The sequence below is a fragment of the Opisthocomus hoazin genome, chromosome 3, assembly GCF_030867145.1.
Source record: "Opisthocomus hoazin isolate bOpiHoa1 chromosome 3, bOpiHoa1.hap1, whole genome shotgun sequence".
Taxonomy (NCBI): domain Eukaryota; kingdom Metazoa; phylum Chordata; class Aves; order Opisthocomiformes; family Opisthocomidae; genus Opisthocomus; species Opisthocomus hoazin.
The window spans coordinates 83,814,456-83,836,167 of record NC_134416.1 but is presented as its reverse complement, the minus strand read 5'-3'; the positions used below and the strand labels follow the sequence as shown (position 1 = coordinate 83,836,167).

The window sequence follows — 21,712 nt, the reverse complement described above, 5'->3', positions numbered from 1 at the left end:
ATTACCGAGGGCATGTCCTCAGAATCACAGAATCACAGAATAGTAGGGGTTGGAAGAGACCTCTGTGGGTCATCTAGTCCAACCCTCCTGCTGAAGCAGGGTCACCTACAGCAGGCTGCACAGGACCTTGTCCTCAAGGCATGCCTTGATCTTATGCAATGCAGGTAATGGTTTTGGTCAGCAAGATATGCCTTGATGTTACGCAATGTAGGTAATGTTTTTGGTAAGGGAAGAGAGGTCTGGAATGAAGCGGTATCTGAGATCCTTCAGATAAAGATGATAATGGGGTGTGTAGGTGAGATGAAACCAGGAGGGAATCAGGAAAAGAAGAGCAAGAACTATTGGAAGTTCAGAAAATGTGACCTATGAGGAAATGATGAAGGAATTACATTTTTTATATCAATTAAAAAAAAAAGAGAAAAAAAGAAAGTATGATTGCTGTCTGCATAAGCTTTCAAAGTAGCTGAAAAATGGAAAATATTAACTGCTCTCCATTGCAATCAGGAAAAGAAGAGGTCAATTTATGTTGTTACAAGGGCTATTTAGGTAAAGGAACACAAGAAAACCTGCAATAATACGGTAGCAATGCGTGGAGGCTGTGGTGCCCTCTGCACTGGATTTTTTTAGGAACGGATACACATCTGCCAAGAAAAGCTGGTACCAAGACTAGGCACAGCTGGCTTTGCTGAGAGCTGGGAAGATGGTTCTAATAATTTCTTGCAGTCTTTTCAGATCTATGCACATTTGAAGGTCCATGAAAAATCTTAAAATGGGAGACCTAACCTGTGTTTTCCACCCTTTAAAATGTTCATATAAATCCAGTATCACATGTGTTGGTTTCACTGATATTTAACACTTTTTCATGTCTAATATGATTTGAAATGCTCCGCCATACATACGAACTACTGTAGCCATTAACATGTAGGCCAGTAAATATGAATTTTGCCTTCACCAGGACATGGCCAGAGGCTTGGTGGGCAGATGTCAGCGCAGGGTCCCAGAACAGCCCTGCCCCTCCTCGGCGGGAGAGCGTTCCAGCCGTGGCAGTGATGGCCGGGTGGCCACGAGCCTGTGCCCACCCTGCGCTGGCTTCGCTCCGGGAGCACCCAGGGCAGGGGAATGACACCCCTACGCAGTCACTGTAGGGGTCACACAGCCCCGACGGGGTAACGGGGCTGCGGGAGGGCAGCCTGCTGCTCCCAGGCTTTGCCAGGGAAGCCTGGTGCCATCAGCCTGAGCAGGCTAGAGGGAAACAAGAAGAGTGATCATGGCACCAGAGAAGAGGGGTAGATTTTAGTAAGCTTTCTTGAACAGTAGTTTTATCTGTATTATTATTAATTAGATTTTTCTGTATATTGTGTGCTGTATATATTAGTATTATTCTAACTAGACTAATAATAACTTGTAGTTGTACTTTTACTAGATGATGAAGACATGAGTTAGGGTCACTGTAAATGGTGAGCTGCATGTACGTGGTGTGTTGCTTCTTGCCTGTAAGAGTAATCCTCTCCTACGAAAAACTGATGCCTTCCTCTTAAACAAAGTTGCTTAATTTATTCAGTGCTTTACTGCATTAACATTGATAGGATACCTGATGCATAGGATACAAAGTTTTAATGTCATATTTCAAAGGCAAGAAGCAGAAGGCAAGAATGTTAGAGAACTGTGACCCAGATATGCTTGTGTATTTTCTGCAGTAGTGATATTTATGCAGAAAAACCCTCTGTAGCCTACAACAGTGGTGTTAATAGCCTTTAAATGAGCAGTGATGTGTAAATTGGTGGAGTCTGTACAGTATGAAGAACAACCTCAGTCAGTCAAAATTTTTCTACAGGGACCACACTGAATTAAATTGATGTAAGGAAATAACTCGTCTTGAAAGCCCAGATCTGTCCTATGGCTGATGGTTAAACATAGTTTTATCGAACTGAATACTGAACTTGCAGTATAGTATTCCCTCTCTTCTGTCTGCCAAGTAGCTACTTGTTCAGCTTTTTTCTTAAATCTCTGAATAAAGGTGAAGGAAATGCAGACAGCTATGAACCCACTGTACATACGGGAAGCAATGACCCAGCCACACTTTCATACTCAGCATTAACTGGATTCCTGAAAACAGGAGTTACCAGGAGTTACCAGGAAAGAATCGGGTGTCTTGAAATGATATTAATCCTGCTTTTTGTTTGTTTTCAACAATACTCTATTTTCTTCTCATTCTTACAGCTTCTTATGGATTTTTTTATGATTGTAAAGATTTCTTCCAAATTATTTCAAAGTATTCAGAAGCCAAAGAAAGCTATTGCATGAAAAATCTAACTAAGCTGTTCCACAAAAGAGTTATTTCTTTGTCTACCTTTTTTTCATCATAACCCCTCTTGTTAGTTATCCTCATTTATCTCAGATAGTACTAAACGATCTTTGGAAATTGCATTTTTATATAAATGGAACTTCTTAATAAATTATTTACTTGGTTGAAATGAGGAACGAAAAGAATGTGGAAATGCTGTCCAACCTATTATCTAGGAGTTTTGTGTGTCTGAAATTTTAATCTGTTCAGCATGTATTGCTTAAAAGCACAAAGTCATGTGTTCCGTGTATGTTTTAAATTGTGGCCAGTCATAGCTGAAATGGGTTGCATTGATGCAAGCTGTGAGCTAGGCTGGTGCTGCACATTCACACTTAATGGTTTTCATCGGTGCCATTCTGCAGTTCCTAAGTAACCACAGCAAACCTCTACAAATAATCAGACTTACTGCCTGACCATTGTTTAAAACACTTCAATGCCAGTTGTAAATTTGGCTTAGATTTTTTGGTCACAACATTGAGCTCAAAAAGTTCTTGTCTGTATTCATCACTGAATTTGAAACTTATGGTTCAAAATGATCATTTTGAACTAAACTGGTAATAATGTCTTAGACTCTGATGCTGTTCATTGAGGAAATAATCCAAGCTGTAGAAAATTGTTTGGAAATCAAAACCTTCTGTGTAACGGTGGTAATCCTGATAATTTTTGTGAGGTTTTTTTCCAGCTCTGTCAAAGATCAGGGTGGAATGCTCTCTACATTTGTAGGTATAGCATTTTGTTGCATTTTGCTCAAGTGCTTACAATACTAATTTTAGCGTATTTCTTTCATGCAATCTGATGAAAATTCATCGGTTATTCTTCATGTACTGCAAGAGGCACTTGAACACATGCTGATGATACTAAGTTATTTTGGGTAGCAAAGATGAAGAGCAACTAGAAATTCTGCAGAAAAACCTTAGAATGTAGCATGAGTGGATGATAAGAGGGGAGATGAAATTCCAGTGTATGTAAGTGTAATGAGATGCACACAGAAGGAAACAACCCTAACTGCATGAGCAGTGATGGATTCTGAACTTGCTATTGCCATTCATGAGCAAGATATTGGACTTGCAATAGCTACTTCTGTGAAAACATCAGCTCACCTCTCAGTAGAGATCAAAAATAGAACTGAATGTTAGGAATTAGTAGAAAAGGATAGAGAGCAACCCAGAGAATCTCCTATTGCTTCGACATGAGGTTTAATGCTATATAAATCCACAGCACGGCTAAGCCTAAAATGCTCTTTGAAGTTCTGATTCCTCCTGTCTCCAAAAAAATATAGAAGTGGTAAGGATACAAAACAGTGGTGGCAAGGTGACCAGCCCTATGCAATCATTTCTCTGTGTGAACTATATAAACTAAGCAAGGGCCCTGCACCTGAAAGAGGAGACAGAGAAGACAGAAAATTGAGATTCAAAGAATTGTATGAGGTCTGGAGAAGGCAAACAGGGAATGACTAGGTGCTGTATCTTATGATACAATGACAAGGGAAAGTAGGTGGGAAGCTGTTCAAAACCAAAGTAAGTGAACCTTTTCAAAATGTACTTCAGCTGTGGTGTTCCTTACCCTAGGATGCTGTGGGTGCATGAAGTCTGTGATGGAATGAATTATGGAAACACAGGTCTATGAAGGGCTGTATAAGTGTGCTAAGATCCAGTATTACTGGATGTCTGTAAGTCTTAAATCACTGATGGCCAGCTGTATGTTTGCCTTACTAGGCATCTGATATTGGTGAACAACAGAGACATGGTACTTAGGCTAGACGGAGCGTTGCCCTAATTCCAGCTCTTACACTAAAGAACCTGAGTGCTCTCGGTGGAGGGATTATCTGAATATCGTTTGGGCAAGGGTGGGTGGATTTCAGGCAATGTGCTGAGAAAACGTCACATTATTCTTTTGACATAATGAAGGGTGACATATTTTTGCCTTTTGACTTCTTCTGTTTTGCTTTGTTTGTACTTTACTTATTTTCCTCTTCTGTCCGCTTTTAATCTCTTGATTCTCTTTCATTTCTTTTCCTTCGTACCAAGCAATCCTCCAGCACTAAACACAGAATAGAAGTAAGCACCCACACTAGTGAATATACCCTGTGAAGTGTTTCCAACTTTCTTTGCTTTTGGCTTTCTACTGTGGACCTGAGCTTAGAGTGTGCAGTCTTTCAGCTACGAGACAGGATCAGGAGATGCCATAGGAGGAGCTTTGTAAGCAGATATGATTCTTATTTAACGTTATCCTCCATTTTTACTATTTGCAGAAGAAATTGCATTCTGTTGTGCACTTGTTCATCCAGTGTTTAGAGATCAGCTCAAAAGGTGTTTCTAGAGCAATGGCAGTGTCCGAGCTTCTGGTCCAGCACAAATGCCTGACACCTCGGTGGGGTCCTGGGGAACCAGCCTTGTTCGCACTGGAGCTGTTATGCTTCCACCATGCTTTCAGTGATACACTATCACTAACAAACATTTGGAGCGATAAAAGTTTTTCTGTTTTGATCCAGACACTGGCACAAGGCTTGGGTTTTTCCAAGATGGACCTTTTCTAATAAGGTCACCTCAAATTGAACTAACAGAAACAAGTGGGACATTGATGGATTTTTGGGAGTGGTGTACTGCTTCCTTTTAAGTGAGTGGAATTGAAGTTGGCCTATGCCAAGCTCCGTTGAAAATCTGATATTTAATTCTTGTTATGCTCTCATTATTCTTTCCAGAAAGTGTTTAAAGTGATATATACATATATAGCACAACATTTTCCCCTTCTTTGTTCTGAAATAATCAAAAGCACTTCAGTAAAAGACACCAAATGTTTTTGAAATGAGACATGAGACATTAATTTGGCCTACACTCCACTGCCTTGGCATTGGAATACTAATTCATTGGCAAGTCAAAACACTCCTTTTAGCTCCTGATGACCCAAACTAGTTTGAGCCCACAAGCCATCAGTCTTTCTTCATTTACCCTTCCTTCCTTGGGGCCATTGCTATTGATTTTGTAAGAAGCAGGGTTTGGTATCGTCAAACCCAGCTGTAAACATGCTGAGTGACTGCTGTGACATAACAAATTACATTTTCCACAGGCTTTAGTCAAATGTGTTTTCATTTATAATCTTACCAGAAGAAAACAATCAGAAAGACTTGTTCGTTCCTTCAGCACTTTAATTTCAGTTCAGGGAAAAGAGTCGTAATAGAAAGGAGAAAATAAATACCCAGAAAATATATATGTTTGTCAGGTAATTAATTTCTGAGAAACCGAATGTACCCTTAAGGACATTTTAATTAGATATCATTAAAAACTCCATTCCTAGGTCCTGGCGGTGTTGTAGGACTCTCAGATCTCTGTGTATGTCCCTAATATCTGAACGCCTATAGCTTTTTCCCGTCACATTTGAAGTGTTCATCTTTAACATCCTCCCCAGAAAATCACAGCATGTAACTTCTATCAAATAGGACTGTTAAGAATTTTTTTTTTTATATAACAGTAACGTCCAGTAGTAGATCCAAGCTGAACCACAGTCCTGTTGTGCTGACCACTGAGTAAATGCATAGAGAGAGATAAACTCTTCTGTGGTTTCATAAGGTATGATATTTACGGATGAAAATGCAGTGTCAGCAGTAACCAGTATTGTTGTGCTCTTAAATAGATAAAAAAACCTATAGTCTCGATGACGCACTGTTGTCAAAAATAGCATATATGTTAGTTGTCTGTATTTTTGGATGAGTGATCTGAATTTTAGAACTGAAAAGAAAGTTATAATCTAAAATAAGAAAATACAATTCTGGTTTGCTCTCACGATCTCAACTAACAAATCCAAAGAGTATTTTGCTGCTCTCTGAGTCTTTTCTTTCTGATTTCTTCAGCCATATTTGCTATACAGAATATACATTTGAAATTTGTTTTGGGCATTTCTTCATAAAGAGTTCCAAGCAGAATGTAATTGATTCAGTCTTAAAGGGTACTTTTTCATGCTGTGTCACTTTTCAGACTTGCAGTGTACTGCAAGATGTCATTAAATACAACAGGACCTTGAGCTTTATCTATTTACAGTATCTATTGATTTTTCTCTAATTGCAAGTACCTTTGGTATGTAAGAAAATGTAGGCAATTCATTTCCTTAAAAGGCTTTTTGTTCTATCAACCTAGAAATGATATAGCTCATTCTTGCTCCCAGTAAAGTCAGAAAAAAATCTTTGCCAGTGATTTGCTGTTGACCAAAAATTCCAAATGTTTACAGATGCTCTTATTGCATCTAGTAAGGAAAAAAGATCCTGTTGAGTCAGCCAAGTGGGAGGCTTCTCCTGACAATCTGCTATAAAAAATGTCCAGACATTCCCAATGGCAGCTCCAAGCCCACTGACCCTGGGAACGTCAACCACTAAACCTTGAGTAGAATTGTTTAGAAGTTATGTTAATCTTGTCATTTCCTCAGCTGTTGGGGAAATAAAATTATATAAACAGCAGTATTCTCTCTGTTCACATTGCTTTTGGTCACAGCAGCAGAATGAATTTATGACCATAAAGAACTTCTCCAGTTTATAGGCTTTTTGCCTCAAACAACAGAACATCTCTCCACTTCTCCCTCTAGAATAAAAAAAAAACCACAACCCTAACTACATTAATATTTTAGAAAACCAATATTAAATACCACTGGACCGAACCTGAGTTCCTGCACTGAACTCCCTGAATCAGTAAAAAGGCAACAAAATTGACCATCTGATATGTCTTTTGGAGCTGCTCTGTGCTTAGTTCCTCTAAGTGAGATGACTTACTGATACCACTTCTTTTTAAAAAGAAGAGTATCTAAATGTGGCTGACCTATACAAATATCTTGGCCTTGTTGCCCCTCCTTTCACAATGGTGCTTCACAAATCAGAAGAAGGAAAATCGGGTGAATTAAATAAACATTCACAGAGCAAAGATGATTATAGAACATATTTATTTGCTGGTTTTTCATTACACTGTGTATACATGCAAATATTTGCTTTGTTGCTCTAATTTGAATAAACACATATCTAATTTAAAAAATGCCACAACAAAGAAGCTGCTTTATGAAAATCCAATGTCAGGCTTTCAAAAAGCTTCAGTTTTTATCTTGTTTGCCTAAAATGATGATTAAGTTATCAGTCAATCTCTAATAGTCTTTGAAACCACTGAACAGTCCCATCTGGACCACAGAGCACCTTTTTTGTGCCTGCCAGCCTCTTAGAGGCAGTGTGAGTGGTAGCAAGTGGCCAGCAGTAGTCCACTGGTCAATTGGCCAGCACCCAGTATTGAGCTCCAGCCTGGTCATCACATCTCTACCCTGCCCAGGTGACCGGCCAGACTGCAGGACCAGGTTGTGAGGGCAGGAGGCCAGAGGATTTGGGAAAAGCAGCCAGAACGTGAGGGATGGAGAAGCATAGTTCACACATTTCCCAGGCTATGGGAAACAGGAGCACCTGAGGGTTTCACCATTCAGACGTAAGACACAGCCTAGGGGAAGTGGACTTCACTAGATGTTTTCACAGAGCTGCTTGTTTCCACGTGCAACTGCTGTGACACTGCATTTGCTTCCGTCTCATGGAGAAATCACTATGTAAAGCTCTTACAGAACCTGATGCTAATGAATGTGTCAGATTTTTTTCTTTTTTTGCTAGATGATCTATCGTGTTACAACCAAAAGCTGCCAATCATCTACAATGTTGAGTGACTGCTTGCTTTTCTCCTATGTGTACGCATTTTGGAACAAACATGTCTCTTCCTTTGTGCTAGTTATCAACTTACACTAGGTGCTCAGAACGAACAGCTTTGGGAAGATTTTTCTTCTGAAAAGTCCTTAACTTTAGAACTAGTTCCTATCATGTGGTCCAAGTTGCTGCATCTTTGGGGCATAATATCCAGCCTATTTCTGTGAAGTTAAGAATGTTGGCAGGCATGGAGGCTTTGGGCTGCATTTGGATGAATGTTATTTTTTTCTCCTTTTTTCTTAATAGGAGTTTTTTCCACTTGTTGACAGAGTCCTATTACTAACACTCTCTTTTTGGTAGTAGAAGGAATTGATTATTAGAATAAAGAAGATAGCGTTAGCCATGCAGCTCCCATGTATTTCTTCCTTTACTCACTCTTGTCTTTTTATTAGAATCTCTGTCCACAGCTGCCAAACTCAAGGGGAATTTTACATTTTTTATGCAAATAATTTCATTAACGGTTTTGTCATGCTACAACTACTTTTAAACTTTTAGCCTTTAAAGTTTTTGCAAACATACAGCTGATGAAAGAATCAACAGTGAACAGGTTCATTTTGTTTATACAGCACCCTCCGTGCACACACCAACCCCCTCGCAAGCCCTCAGCTTCTGCTCTGAGTGGAGAAAGCCCGTTAGAGACAAGAGGTACTTCAAGGCATGTGGGCATTAGAGCCTTGATCTACTTTTGGTATCTTCTGGCAGCATTTAAAGCATGATGGTGTACTGACTAACAAGGTTACCATTGTTTTCAGTCTTCTTCCTCTAACCTGATCTCTTTTTTGAGCGCCCAAGTCTCATTACGTCTTTAAAAACCTGAGTAATCTAAGTGGAACTGGGGAAAACTGCAAAAAAGAAGAGGCTCTTGTTCTTTGGTAGTACATCTGGACATCCCTCCTCCTGCTAAGTGTTTTGGAATAAGGCTTATTTTCTGAAACTAGAAGTCTGGAAAATAAAATTTTGGCTTCTTGAAGCTGAATCAGATTAGGTGTTCTGTTCTTCAGCAAAATCTCTTACATGTTTTCACGTCCAGACAAAACTACAAATAATTAACCCACAATATTTTTAATAGAGCAGTTTTTATTAAGTAACATATAAAGAAAAACAATAAAAGCATTTTTGAATGCAATACTTTTGATTTAAATAATTTCAGTAATTACAACTGTTTCAGGCTATGGAAAGCAATAAAAGCAATACAAATTTAATAACTGAACTTGGACCAAACATCTGACACTAGCAGAATGCTTAGGGCAGTAAGTCAAACACTCCAATGTTAGCACTAGAATTAGGATCACCAAGTGCATATTAATTCCATCTTCCTGTAATGCTACTGCTTCCTACTTTTTCTCATCAAGGAACATGATCTTCCTTATACCCTGAACTGACAAAGTCACGATGCAGGCTGATCTATGCACACTTGAACGAAAAAAACTACTTATAGTAGAAAGTAGCTGTACGCTTTTAAATGGACCGCCTGCGATAAACAGATGCACTACACTTTGCCAGCAAAGTTCACGGCTGTTTGGGAAACGGTGGGATCCCTTTGGTTTGAGCATCGCTTTGGGACGGAGGGCTGCATGAAGGTTAACGGTGTGACTGCAGAGAGTTCAGCTCAACACAGATTTTGCACAGATTTTCGATGCTGCTTACAGTTGACTTTTGAAAAAACATTTAAAAAATGGCACTTGTGCACCACATGGGAGGGATCTGGGGCAGTGATCAGACACAAACAGGGGTATCAACCACAGCACGATGTAAGACCAATACCCACTGTCCCTAACTTGCAGCCCACGGCATCCGCTCTTATGAATGACACTTGGCAGGGGGATCTCCCTCACGTATGTTTGACACTTACATATTTGACCTGGAACAGACAGGCAGAACAGAGGTGCACAGAAACTTTGCAGGGCTGCGGGCTGGGCTTCCTTTCAAGTCTGGGTGACGTAGGTACCTCCTTACACTCCTGTTGCTCTAGCCTGACGTGAGTTAGACTAACAACGGGGCAGAAGACCAGACTGTGAGGGAGGTGCTTTACTATCTAAGCAAAATCAGCAAAATAAATAAATTCAGAAGGGTTTTGGTCTTCTTTGTTTTTAGTTTCTCAGTCATAAACCCTCATTAGTTTTATTTTTTTTCCTCTTTTGTCTTTGCCTAATACCACTTCTATAGCCGCTCTAAAGTTGTTATGCTTTCTGTTTTTTCACAATTCCAAACTAAAAAGACTGGGTGTAAATAACACTGTCTATTTATATTTTCCTAACTGAACACAGCGTAGGAGCAACTGAGGAAAATATCACTTGAATTGGACTTGTGAACTTTTATAGCTGCTACTAAATGATCTGATCTGATCTGATAGGGAATGTATAGCTGGAAAAATGAATCTATTATAATACGCCATGCATCTTGTTAAGCTCCTGACTGTCTTACTTCCTACATAAACCCTCTTGACAAGTACTTCTACCTTATTAAGTCCACTGTGAGTCTTAGAAAGGGCACAGCGTGAGTGAGATCCTGGTCACACAAATATGCTACGTTTAAATAAAGGCGTAAATGAACTCTCATTAAAGACAGTCAGTGAGAGTCTTTATAGGAAAACCCTTTTCTGATTAGTCTTTTTTTGTTCATTTCAATTTAATTTTCATGCATTTTTAGTGGACTTAAGATATGCTCAAAGTAAAACAAAAATGTTCACACGGGACTTTTCTCTGATTTAGTTAAATTGCTTTTAAAAAGTGACTTAGGGGCTGGCTTACTTGGAGAATTTACTATGAAATTCTTGGGCACGGACAACTCCACCGTCACTTCCCGTGCCGTACGCCTCGCTGCCTGGCACTCACTGCCTGCTCGGTGCACTTTCACAGGGTAAATGCGATTTAGGGCTCCTATTGGTAGATCAGTGTCGCAGAAAAGTTGCCCTAGTATGAAGACTACAGAGCCGGTTAAGATTTCTTCTAAAAATTGTGATGGTCTAATTCTATGAGGGCAGGAGTTATGCCAAGTATCCTCTCTACCCACATGTCCCCAAAACAGCCAGCACAAAAGCCTGAAGTCTAGGTGAGCTCTGTATCTTATGCTCTAGACTGTTTGGCAGCTATAAGGTCATATATGTGTACTCTTTATCCAAATTCCACTTGTACTGCTGGATGACGTAGTAACACAGGAATCCAATCTTAATGATTACGGACCTGCAGACAGAGAGGAGCAATGGATGGATTGGTAATATATACTCTGGCTTACTTTAAGGAGGTGTCTTGGGGCTAACAACCAAAAAATTAAAACTTATATTAGTCTATATAAGTGATGTAAGGCAGCAGAATACATTATTATCCAAAGTAAAGGGAAAAATTTGTTAATATTTTATTGTTTATTATTTTATTAATTAATTTAAAAATCTCTGAATCTAGGTACAAATGTAATAGGGTTCACGTCTTAGGTTTGTAACTTTTCACAATTTCAGCCCAAATTCTGACCCATTTAGGAGGCCAGAGTTATTAATATTTCCTGTTATTTCTACTCCTCAAACTTTTTGACTGGATTTCTCCAAGGCATTCTTCGTTCTCACTCCTATCTTCCTCTCCATTTGAAAGCATCCGTTCAGGGAACTGGCTGAAAAATAGAAAAACACACACACAAAAATTGTTTGACTGCAGATATTCTTTGTAAAATATTCCTTTTTTCCTGGAGGAGATATGAAGGTGAATCAGGAAATGGATGGCTTTTTCAGATCACATGAATCAGTACCCCAGAATTCATCATTTTCACCAAATATCTGACTACTTTTAGGGTCTAGAAGCTAGAAGACTGTTATTTCAGGCTCACATAACAACTTCTTCAACTGCCTTATCTGTCAGAGACTTTAATGAAAAGAAGGAGGCAACTACCAAAAATCAGCTTGCACAAATACAAGCGCACATTTATTTATATTATACAGTTGTGTCGAAAATAATCACCTAAGCATTCCTAAAATTAAACCATTTTGTTTACACAGAGCCTAAATCACACAAATATCATGAGAAGTACTACTTTATTCTCTCTTCTGATCACAAATGGTAAATACAAACTCCTCAGAAGAACATCTATCTCTCAAAAGCCAAGCAATTCAGAATCTCATTTCACTGTTCCTAATTCATAGATATTACAGATAGTAGTCAGTGTAACCTTTAAATACAGCACATAACGTGAGACAATAATTTGACAGAAAACAGGACAGAGTTTGTAACTCTGACATTTATTTCCCTGCGATTTAAAGCAAGTATTGCAACGGTGCCTTTTGCCAAGACAACTGAAATTTTGCTCAGCCTGAACTTGTGTCTGCTGCTGCGGTGCGCACTGCTGGGGATACACAGCTACAGCCTTGCATGTCCTGCTTTTTGACAGTATCCCTCCCTACCAGAGCCATCCCAGGATGACATTCAAATATGGAAGAGTCATGACCATCCAGCCCTGGAAGATGACTTTGCTCACCGCAGGCGGGGTTGCTGAAGACTCACACAACTGAAACGCAGCAGACCAAATACTTTCCTGAACCTCAGTGGGAAAGAAGGAAGAAACAGCGATGCAGACCTGATGAATTGGTCTCTCTGCAAATTCACATAAGCACGGTGCATTCAAGACACCAGACTGCACAAACTCTCTGTTCTTTAGCATTGGTTCAGGAGAGGGAGCTCATTTGCGTGCACCATGCTCCTGGCTGGTCTGCTCTGGAAAGTCTCTGGTCACCAGGAGGGTTTCTCCTGAGTAACAGATGATGTGGTTGAAAAAACAAAAGCAGGCAATTAACTGTGAGATTTTAAAGTTTTTCTCTGCGTGTTTCTCATGAATTTAACAAAAATAGCTACTGTTTTCAGTGGAGTGAAAAAAGCAAAATGCAATGAAAATAAAGCCTTTGAATTCCATCCTTGTGAAGCAAGCAAGGTATTTTCCCTATGACAGAAGCACAGCTCAAGGCTTGGTTTTACTGAAGGTAACTCCTCCCTCCTTTCCCCCCCCCCCCCCCCCTTTCTTTTTACTTTTAACCTAACTTGAACTTTGGGCTTACAGTATCTGACTTTGTTTTTCTAATTTATGAAAACCAGACATACTATTCAAGGTGCTTGTGATGGATAATGTGAAGACAGGACAGGCCTGCCCTTACACCACGGCTTTCCTGCCGAAACAGATGGAAACCCACCCCCTTCCCTGCTTTCTAACACTCCTTATATCCTGCCACCGCAGGGAGGAGCTGAAATCTGGCTTCCCACCAAACTGGCCAAAAGCCTGAAGGTCCTGTGCAGCCCTTCCTCTTCCATCTGCAGTACCTTGCTGCTGTCACATGCTGCCACCCCTTAACATGCTAGGCTCTATGTTGCTGGAAGCAGTAGTAACGGTGAGAAATACAATGACGGGAAAATACTGAGCAGAGGAGGAGGAGATCCGTACTGGAAGGAAGGCTGGATGGAACCAGGACTGGATCCTGTGTGGGTTTTTTTTCCCTTTTTTAAATCAGATAGCAGAGCTTCTCCTGCTTCCTTCTCCCCTACCCTCATCTTAATACTCCCAGATTATGTTAGGACATCCTTACTTATTTTGGGTAGAGTAACACAAAGAAGCTTAGCCTGGGATTGAGACACCGCAGTGCAAGGTACCTGTACAGACCCCATAAACCCCCAGCCCCTACTCACAAGAGTACATCTGGGGATCGCTTTGCCTAAAATTGCTTCTCTCACTCACTCAGCTAATCCGACTTAACTCTGCACTTACACCTAGTGCAAAGTAACATGCAGCATTGAATAATGTTACATTTTGTACTATTATTTCAAACATGGTTAATCTCACAGCCAGTTTCATACATCTTTGCCCATGAGCTTCTCAAAATAAAATAAAATGGAACAGAATTAATCATTGACATGTTTACTGGCCTTCCACGAGATTGGCAGCTAGCTGTAAAGCACGTGACAAAGCCTCTGGGGACGATATAGAGAAAGTATGATTTCAGTAATGTTTTTCTTAAGATATACTGTAAATCATTAATCCTGTATCATATAAAGCTATAAAAGTCTCTCCTTTTTTTTTTTTTTTTTTTTTTTTTAAAGTATGTGCCTGTTGTTTCATAGCCAAACAGCACAGAAATTGTTAGGGGCTAAAACGTACATCACTCCAGGTGCGAAATTTTTATGTTTTGCACTCGGCTTTGCATACACATTGCTTACATTTCGCAGTTAAAGTATGTACGGTTTTGTTTTTTTTTTCCCAGCAGCTGGAAAACCAAGTATATCTCCTCTTTAAAAAGCCTAAAGCTATTGTAATAGGTGAAGATGCACACTAAGCATGGGACTTGCTGATGCGCACAAATACATCTTAAAAACGCTTCAGACAAGTTCATGGGGTGTATATGTGAATCGTCCTGTACCTGCAGCTACTCTGATGGCGATTTTCAGGTGTAAAATGGATTATTTTATTTTCTATATAAGCATTTTCCGAAGATTCTGGAAATGTCAACATGGAAGTGATCCTATAAAAATATTCATTACATTTGGTGTCTTACAAAATTGTATTGTTACGATTCAGGAAACATCCTTGACTGTCAGGGCTATAGGACTGTAATGTAAAAAAGTTTGGCCTTTCAGTATTTCCTTTTGTGATTTGTTTTTTGGTCTCCTTTTTTTTTTTCAAATACCAACAAAGAATGTTCCAAGTTCCAGAGCTTCGTTTTCAATGATAGTTTCAAACTTCCACGAACGTTTCTCCTTGAACAAGTTTCTTTACAACGTGGCCAAAGTAACATCCTTCCTTGGGCCGGATGTTTCCGGCAATCTGGATCTGCAACATTCTGGCTTGCAGATAAGTTTTGACCCCAGCTGTTTTAATTAAGTATATTTTTATAGGATTACTCTAAAGTGGATCAACCCCACGGTTCTGTTTGTTTTAATAAACTCTCGGTGCTTTCAGCCCCCGGCACGGAGGCCTTCCCGCAGACAACACGGGCCGCTTTCCGCCGCGGTTCGCGGTAGAAACGCGCAAACGCCGCCGCGAAAGCAAAAAAAAAAACTTTGACGGAATTAATTAAAGTCCACTCGCACGAAGAAAACACGACCTCCCGGTTTAACACGGGCGGGCTGGCCACGCACGAAGACACGCACCGAGAACCCGGTGAGCGCGGAAAGGCGGGCGGGCCGACAGACGTACCTGGGGACGCTGCCTGCGCTGCGCGGCCCGGCCCGGCTGCCCGCCGTGCCACGTCTCACAGCCCCGCTCACGCCGCGGGACCCCCCCCCGGGGGCTCTCCCGGTGCCTCCACGCAAACCCTCGGCGCTGACGCGTCGGTCCGCGCCGTAGAGGGAGGGGAGGGGAGGGGACAGGAGGGGAGGGGAAGGGGCGGAGAGGAGCTCCTCCGCGGTCGCAGAAATGCCCTGACCGCACAGCGCAGGCCGGGCGCTCACCCGCGCAGGCAACGGGAGCGGGACGCGGTTGCGCGCTCCCCGCGCCGGCCCCCGGGCACAGCAGCAGGCCCGGGGCCGGGCCGCTGGGATCTGGCTCGCCGGCTCCCGGTGGCGCGCAGCCCGGCGCTCCCGGGGAGCTCCCGCCTCCCTCCCGCCCCGGGCTCTCTTTCTTCTCCTCAAGCTGCTGCGCCCCGGCGGAGCCTCCCGGAGCCCCGGGCACCGTCCGGGAGCCCCTGCGGACCGCGGCACCCGTGGAGCTGCCCCTCTCCCCTCTCCGCTTCCCTCCCTCCCGCTGCCGCAGCTCGCCGGGGTTTGTTGCGCCGAGTTGTACCGGCGCTGGGCCGCCCCTGCCCAGGTGTGATGGCGAGGGGAAGCCTCGGGTCGTGCTTTCTGGGCTGCGGTGAGTAAAGGAAAAAAAAATAAATTATAAAAAAAAACAAATAAAAAGCCCCAAGCACAAATAACCAGTTGCAACTTCTCGGCTGGCCCGGAGGGGGGAGCGCGGTGGAGGGGAAGGGAGGGTAGGGAGCAATGCGCGATCCCCCCAGCCCGGGGCGGCCTGGGCTGCGCGGCGACCCGTGCACCACCGGGGACGGGCAGGCTCCCGGCCCCCACCGCCACCTCCCCGGCCGCCGCCGCTCCGCCCCCGCGGCGGGGCGCCGGGTCCGGCCCGGCGGGCGAGGCGCGCAGCTGCCGCGCCGAGAACTCGGTGGGAGCGGGCGGCTCGGCGGGGCTGCGGCCATGGCGGCGTGAGGCGGGGAGCGGGGGCACCGGCGCGGCGGCTCCAGGTAACCCCCCGCGGGATGGGCGGGGGGCGCCGGGGCTTTCCGAGAGCCTGCCCGCTCCCTCCGTCCCTCCCCGGGGCCGCCTGGCGTGGGCTCCGCCGGGGGGGGGGGCGAGGGGGCCGGCGGGGGTCCCGGGCGGCGCGGCGGCAGGGTGCCGGCAGGGGGAGCCGGCGGCGAGGCGGAGGAGCGGCGGGGGCAGCGCTGCCGGGGCTCGGGCACTGCCCGTCCCCAGCCCCGAAAGCCGACCGAGCCCTTCCGAACGGGCCGTCGTTCTCCCCTCGGAAGACGGTGCCGTTTGCTCGGGATAAGAAGAACCCAGCGGGGTGGGGGCCGTGCCTGCGGCGGGGCCGGCGCCTGGAGCGTCTCCCCCGGGAGGGCCCTGTCGCCCGGCGGCGTGAGGTGCGTTGCGGTCGCTGAGTCCCGGCTGGGGGGGGGGGGGGGTGTCCCAGTTGGGCGAGTGAAGTTCACCGTGCTTCCCCTCCCGGCGAGGGCAGCGGCAGGGGTTCGGGCAGCGCGGGGCTGTCGGTGCGGCGTTCCCGCGGTGCCGTCTCCGGTCCCAGCGTCGCCGCTTAGCGGGGCTGGCTTCGGACCGCGGTGTGTCCGTGGTTCTGGCGGGGTTTGGGGCTGCCCTTCCGGGAGGGGATACCCCGGTCCGCTGCGTCACCCCGCCGTTTGGTGAGGGCTGGGTGCCAGGCAGGTGGCAGCTGTCCGGGTTTGTTCCCCCGCCCCGCGTGCGAACTAGGCGCGGTGGATGGACCCCGCGGACCTGCCCCGGGTTGCTGCCGGGGGCGGCGGGGGCCGGGAGCCGCCAGCCCGGCCGGTCCGTCGGGATGCTGGCGGGAGGGCTCGGGGCATGTGGAAGGAGGAAAGCTGGGATCTGTAAGATTACAGCTAAGAACCCCCCCAGCCCATCAGCTGTCGTAGTACAGCGTGCTCCGGCAGCCCCAAGGCAGGGCATGCGAAGACCGCGCTTTCTGAATGGTGCCTGCCCGCTCTCAGGTTGGATTTGTTGTGTGGAAGGCCGGTATGATACCGGCCCAGCTGCGGCACCGTGCAAATGCAGCTTTTCGTAATGGAAGTGGCACTCAGATCTTAGTTCTGGCAGTTTCAGCATCCTCTGGTTGTTCCGTGGGTAAGAGCGACTCGGTTTAGCAAAGTTTGACGTGCTGAGAGTTGTGGAACTTGGTGGTGTTGTACGCACCATGCGTACTTAGTCAGTGTCAGATGTACAACACGCGTTGCTGCCTTGGAAGGCGGAGGCATGGCCTGAGGTGCTTTAGCTTGGTCTAGTGAAAGATGTTGGTCGGCTTCTGTACCTTGTGCTGTGCTCCCCCCTCCCTCTCCAGCAGGTACCGATAATCTTAACTTTATTACATTCACTAATGGATTCATCTCGTTTTCTCATTTTAATGCTGAGCAGCTGTGAGGAGTCGTGCTGTGAGCTGAGGCTTTGCTCTGGAGGGTGGCAATTTACTCTTCTGTTGGAGAGGTTGTTTTGAACCAAGTAGTGTAAACGCTTGCTTTCAAGTTGTACTGCGGACTCCTTAGGATGTTGTAACAGTTTTGGTTTGGTTGAGAAAGCTGACTGCATTAATACCTGCAGTGTCTCCTTTCTTTTAATCTTTAACCAGTGCTGTTTTCTTGGAATACATGCAGGTAGTAGGAGTGCTTGTGCACTTTGTAATGATCCGTAAACGTTGGTTACATCAGGTTTGTTGTACTCATTTCCTGTTGGGCAGAGATGCGAAGGGTGGTAACTATGCATTGCTGCCGTTTTCAGAAGAAAGAGAGTTGTGTGTTAGTGTGGGTGTTTTTTTTTTTTTTTTTGGTCTTCTCCCTCAGCTACATAGGGAAACCACGTGGATTGTAACTTCTGTTGATGTAGTCTTGTACAAATACAGTGTAGTCTTACACAAATAGAGGATTTTCACTGAATGAAGCTCATTACTTTCCTGTGAGTAAACTGTATGTTAGAAGCCATGAACTGCAGAAACACGACATAAGCTCCCTGGGAACGTCAGTTTCTGTGTTGAAGATTGTGTGGAGGAATTCAGCCAAGGGAGCAGCTGAGCTCCTAGGATGAGACGGAGCAGACCCCGTTCTGCGCTCCGGTCTGCAAGGGCTGCTTCACTCCGAGTGTTGGCTGGGGGTTGTTTCTGAGCCAGAGGACACGTAAGTGGATAGTTGTTAGTACTGTCAGTTGATAGTAGGTGTGTACTACCAGTACTATCGGTTGATTGGGAGGTGGGGAGGGTGTGTGTAATCTGATACTGTGCTATTTAATGTAAAGCAGTATCTAGTAATTAGTTAATGTGCTGTGAGGACTGACTTTTGAATAGCAATGATATGTGATTTAGCTTTAGGTTTAACATCTGGTTTATGAAATTTTGATATGATCTTGATGTTTGGTGATGCATGTTCTGAAGTTACTACAGCTCCTGAGGTGAATTGGTATTTCTGCTGCCGTAATTCTAGGAAGCAGCGCTGAGGAACTTCTCATTTTCTGTAATGTCGTTTTACGGAGATGTTTAATGGGAGTTCTTGTCAGTGCCAAGTTCTCCAAATTGTCGTTAATCAGTCTGTTTCTCATCATTATCATCCTTTTATCCTCTTTGGTGTGGGTATAGGTTCCTGTTTAAAAACAGTTTTTAAGTTACAGGCTAGACGTTTGCTCTCTCCTGATGTGTTTTGTAAAGCTGTGACCGATTCAGAAGAATGAGTTGTTTGGGTTTTTTTCCCCTTTGTCAAACACTGTAAACATTTTTCAGACTGCGCCTTCCGAGAGATGTTTGTTGACCGTTGGCGGCAGAGGAGCTGTAGTTTCCAGGCTGCCCGGCTGCAGCTCGGAGCTATGAGAGGCAGGTGGCGGTCTGTCGCCTGCCATCCCCGCGGGGACCTGGGCACCGCCGCAGCTGCGCCCCGGGGTTGCCGGTCGCTGTGGGATCTGTTGCTGCTGTTAAAACAGCAAACTGTTTCCAAAGAAGGTTGGGGCTTTCGTTTCAGTTTGCTTCCGAAATGTGTCCGGTTATTTATTTAGGAAATTTGCCAGGTTGCATCTAAGTTTAGCACGTTTACTTAACATTTGTCGGGAAGGCAGCAAATGTAAACCGAGTTAATGACCCTAAAACTGCGGTCTAATTAGTGTCTTGTTCTTGATGTTTTGCTAGAATGTGCATTCCAGAGTATAAAGCATGTAAATCTTCTGTCACTTAGCGGTTTTGTTCATGCATCTATTCACAAATTTGTGTCTTCCCTGAGGTACTTTGATACGATCCAGTAGTTTGCTATATAAATCGACTCTTTATCTCCATACTCATTACTTTTGCATAAATATATTAACAAAATGAATCTCTCTTTGGGGACTTTTGGGGAAGAAATCTGTGCTTGCGTCCCAGTGTATATTAGAAAGTCAGGCAGCTTCATAACAGAGCTGATGTTTGTCAGCGATGGTAGCAGAAAGCTGGGATTGATATGAAGTCCACACTGAGGCCTTTGCAGGTGAAATTCTGGAATTTAACTCAATGGTTGAAACTTCTCTTTTCAAAGGTTATCTCTTCTTTTCAAACAGTTTGAACAATTTGTTTTAGAAAAAGTTTAAATGCTGCATAACGTCAGCCACACTATGATTTCCAAACTTGTCTCTAATTAGCTTATCCATGTTACGAAATTTCTTGTGTGATAGCAAGATCATATAGCTTTTCATTCCTTTTCATTCCTTCATGTATCCCTGAGCTCCAGTATACCTTAGAATTGATGGATCTTCATTTCTGACTAACTAGTCAACCTTTTCATGGCTACGAACTCTAGTTGGTAGCTATGAAAATTACTGTTTCGCTTGGGGGATGTTGATTGAGTAGCTCTGAATCTTTGGCATATGATTTGCTAGTTTTGTAACTCCTTGCTACGTGAAAAGAAACATGCAGCAACTTAGCAGTACTGTTTTGGTTTAGGGGAAGCTTACAGAAATTAGAACTTTTAGAGTGCTGAAATGCAGCCTGTTGCTGCCCTCCCTCTCTCTGTAATACTGGGATGGTTTCTTAGGCTTTACTAAATACATGTGATGAATGAATTAGAGCCTATGTAGTGGCTGCAGGATTGATTTGTAGCATGATTTGGATGGCCTGAAGAGATGGGCCGTGCTGCAGACTGTGAGATTATCGTACTTTCTTTTCCCCACACCTTCTCTGAATTTCAAAATTGAGCCGCTTTCTCTGCTGCTGCCTTCCTTCTCTGAATTGCTAGTCTAGGTGGAAACCCAAAAAGCTATTGAAATGTGCTTTCTGGTTAGACTTAGGTTTAACTAAGGATCAAGAATGCTTAATGTAAAGTTAACTATAAGGTGTAGCTAGAGAGAGAGAGTATTTTAATAATTTTGGGCCCTATTCTTCTGACCCAGAGTAAGATTGCTGCTGAATCACTCGTTTCTATTGCTGGTGAACGGTACAGACAAAGGTATGCAAATGAATATTTGTGCTGTGGTTTTAAAAATGTTCAGGCAGTTGTTATGCGCTGTGTTTTCTCCAGCATAAAGTCACTTCAGAAATTCCTGCTTTTTTTTTTGTGTGTGTGTGTGTTTTTTTGATAATTGGGATCATTTCAGTGACCTGGTTTCAATGGAAGCCCACTAACGTTTGCACTGGCAAAGCCCCCTGGTTATGAAGTGTACCCTAGGAGCACTGCTGAAATGGCTTTGGTATGGGAGATGGCGTACGGGATGAAGCCTTTTCTGTTGACCTTGTCTGATGGAAGTGAAATTGCTGAGTACTTGAGGAAAACTCCTGGCCTTGCCAGCTACGGGAGGATGGGTCATGTGTATTTTGTTGTGTCTCTCAAACTCTGGCAAAGTTTTAGAATTTCTTTGCTAAGTCAGAGTCAAAGTTGGAGGCTGTGAAAAGGGATTGTCCACAGTCATTGGGCAAGTGTGTTACTTAGTCTGAGATTGGTTCTTGTTGGCTGCTTCTGTTATGTCTTGTTTGCTTTCTTATTCTGAACTTGCAGTTGGGTTATGTGGTTGTTTTATTAGATTTTATCATCAAAACCAGTGTGTGTCTATTCTAACTTTTATCTAACCTCTCTTGCTCCAGGGCATGCTTTTCCTTGCTACTTTTTAAACCTAAGCAATGATACTGAAATCCTTAACAAGAGTATCTAGGAGAGAGAGGCTGCCAAGAAAGCCAATGGAATCCTGGGATGCATCAAGAAGAGTGTGGCCAGCAGGACGAGGGAGGTTCTCCTTCCCCTCTACACTGCCCTGGTGAGGCCCCATCTGGAGTACTGTGTCCAGTTCTGGGCTCCCCAGTTCAAGAAAGATGAAGAGCTACTGGAGAGAGTCCAGCGGAGGGCTACGAGGATAATGAGGGGACTGGAACATCTCCCCTACGAGGAGAGGCTGAGGGAGCTGGGCTTGTTCAGCCTGAAGAAGAGAAGGCTGCGAGGGGACTTAATAAATGCTTAT

At 44.0% G+C, this 21,712-nt stretch overlaps 1 protein-coding gene and 1 non-coding gene across 12 annotated transcripts in view; one reads left to right on the top strand and one right to left on the bottom strand.

The window, feature by feature from the left end:
- Positions 1-11,748: 11,748 nt before the first annotated feature.
- On the bottom strand, positions 11,749-11,817 carry LOC142360941 (small nucleolar RNA SNORD123). The gene has a single exon (XR_012763545.1). It is a non-coding gene; the product is annotated as a small nucleolar RNA SNORD123 (small nucleolar RNA).
- Positions 11,818-15,514: 3,697 nt separating this feature from the next.
- SEMA5A (semaphorin 5A) overlaps positions 15,515-21,712 on the top strand; it is a 446,528-nt gene continuing 440,330 nt past the window's right edge. For 6 of the 11 annotated variants that reach the window (XM_075416809.1, XM_075416808.1, XM_075416805.1 and 3 more), the window contains exon 1: positions 16,442-16,656. The gene's annotated coding sequence lies outside the window, so the exon portion shown is untranslated. Of the gene's footprint in view, positions 15,873-16,178; positions 16,261-16,441; positions 16,657-17,202; positions 17,257-17,555; positions 17,607-18,261; positions 18,430-21,712 lie in introns of those variants that run through there. The other 5 variants (XM_075416799.1, XM_075416800.1, XM_075416803.1 and 2 more) reach the window with 5 other exon arrangements.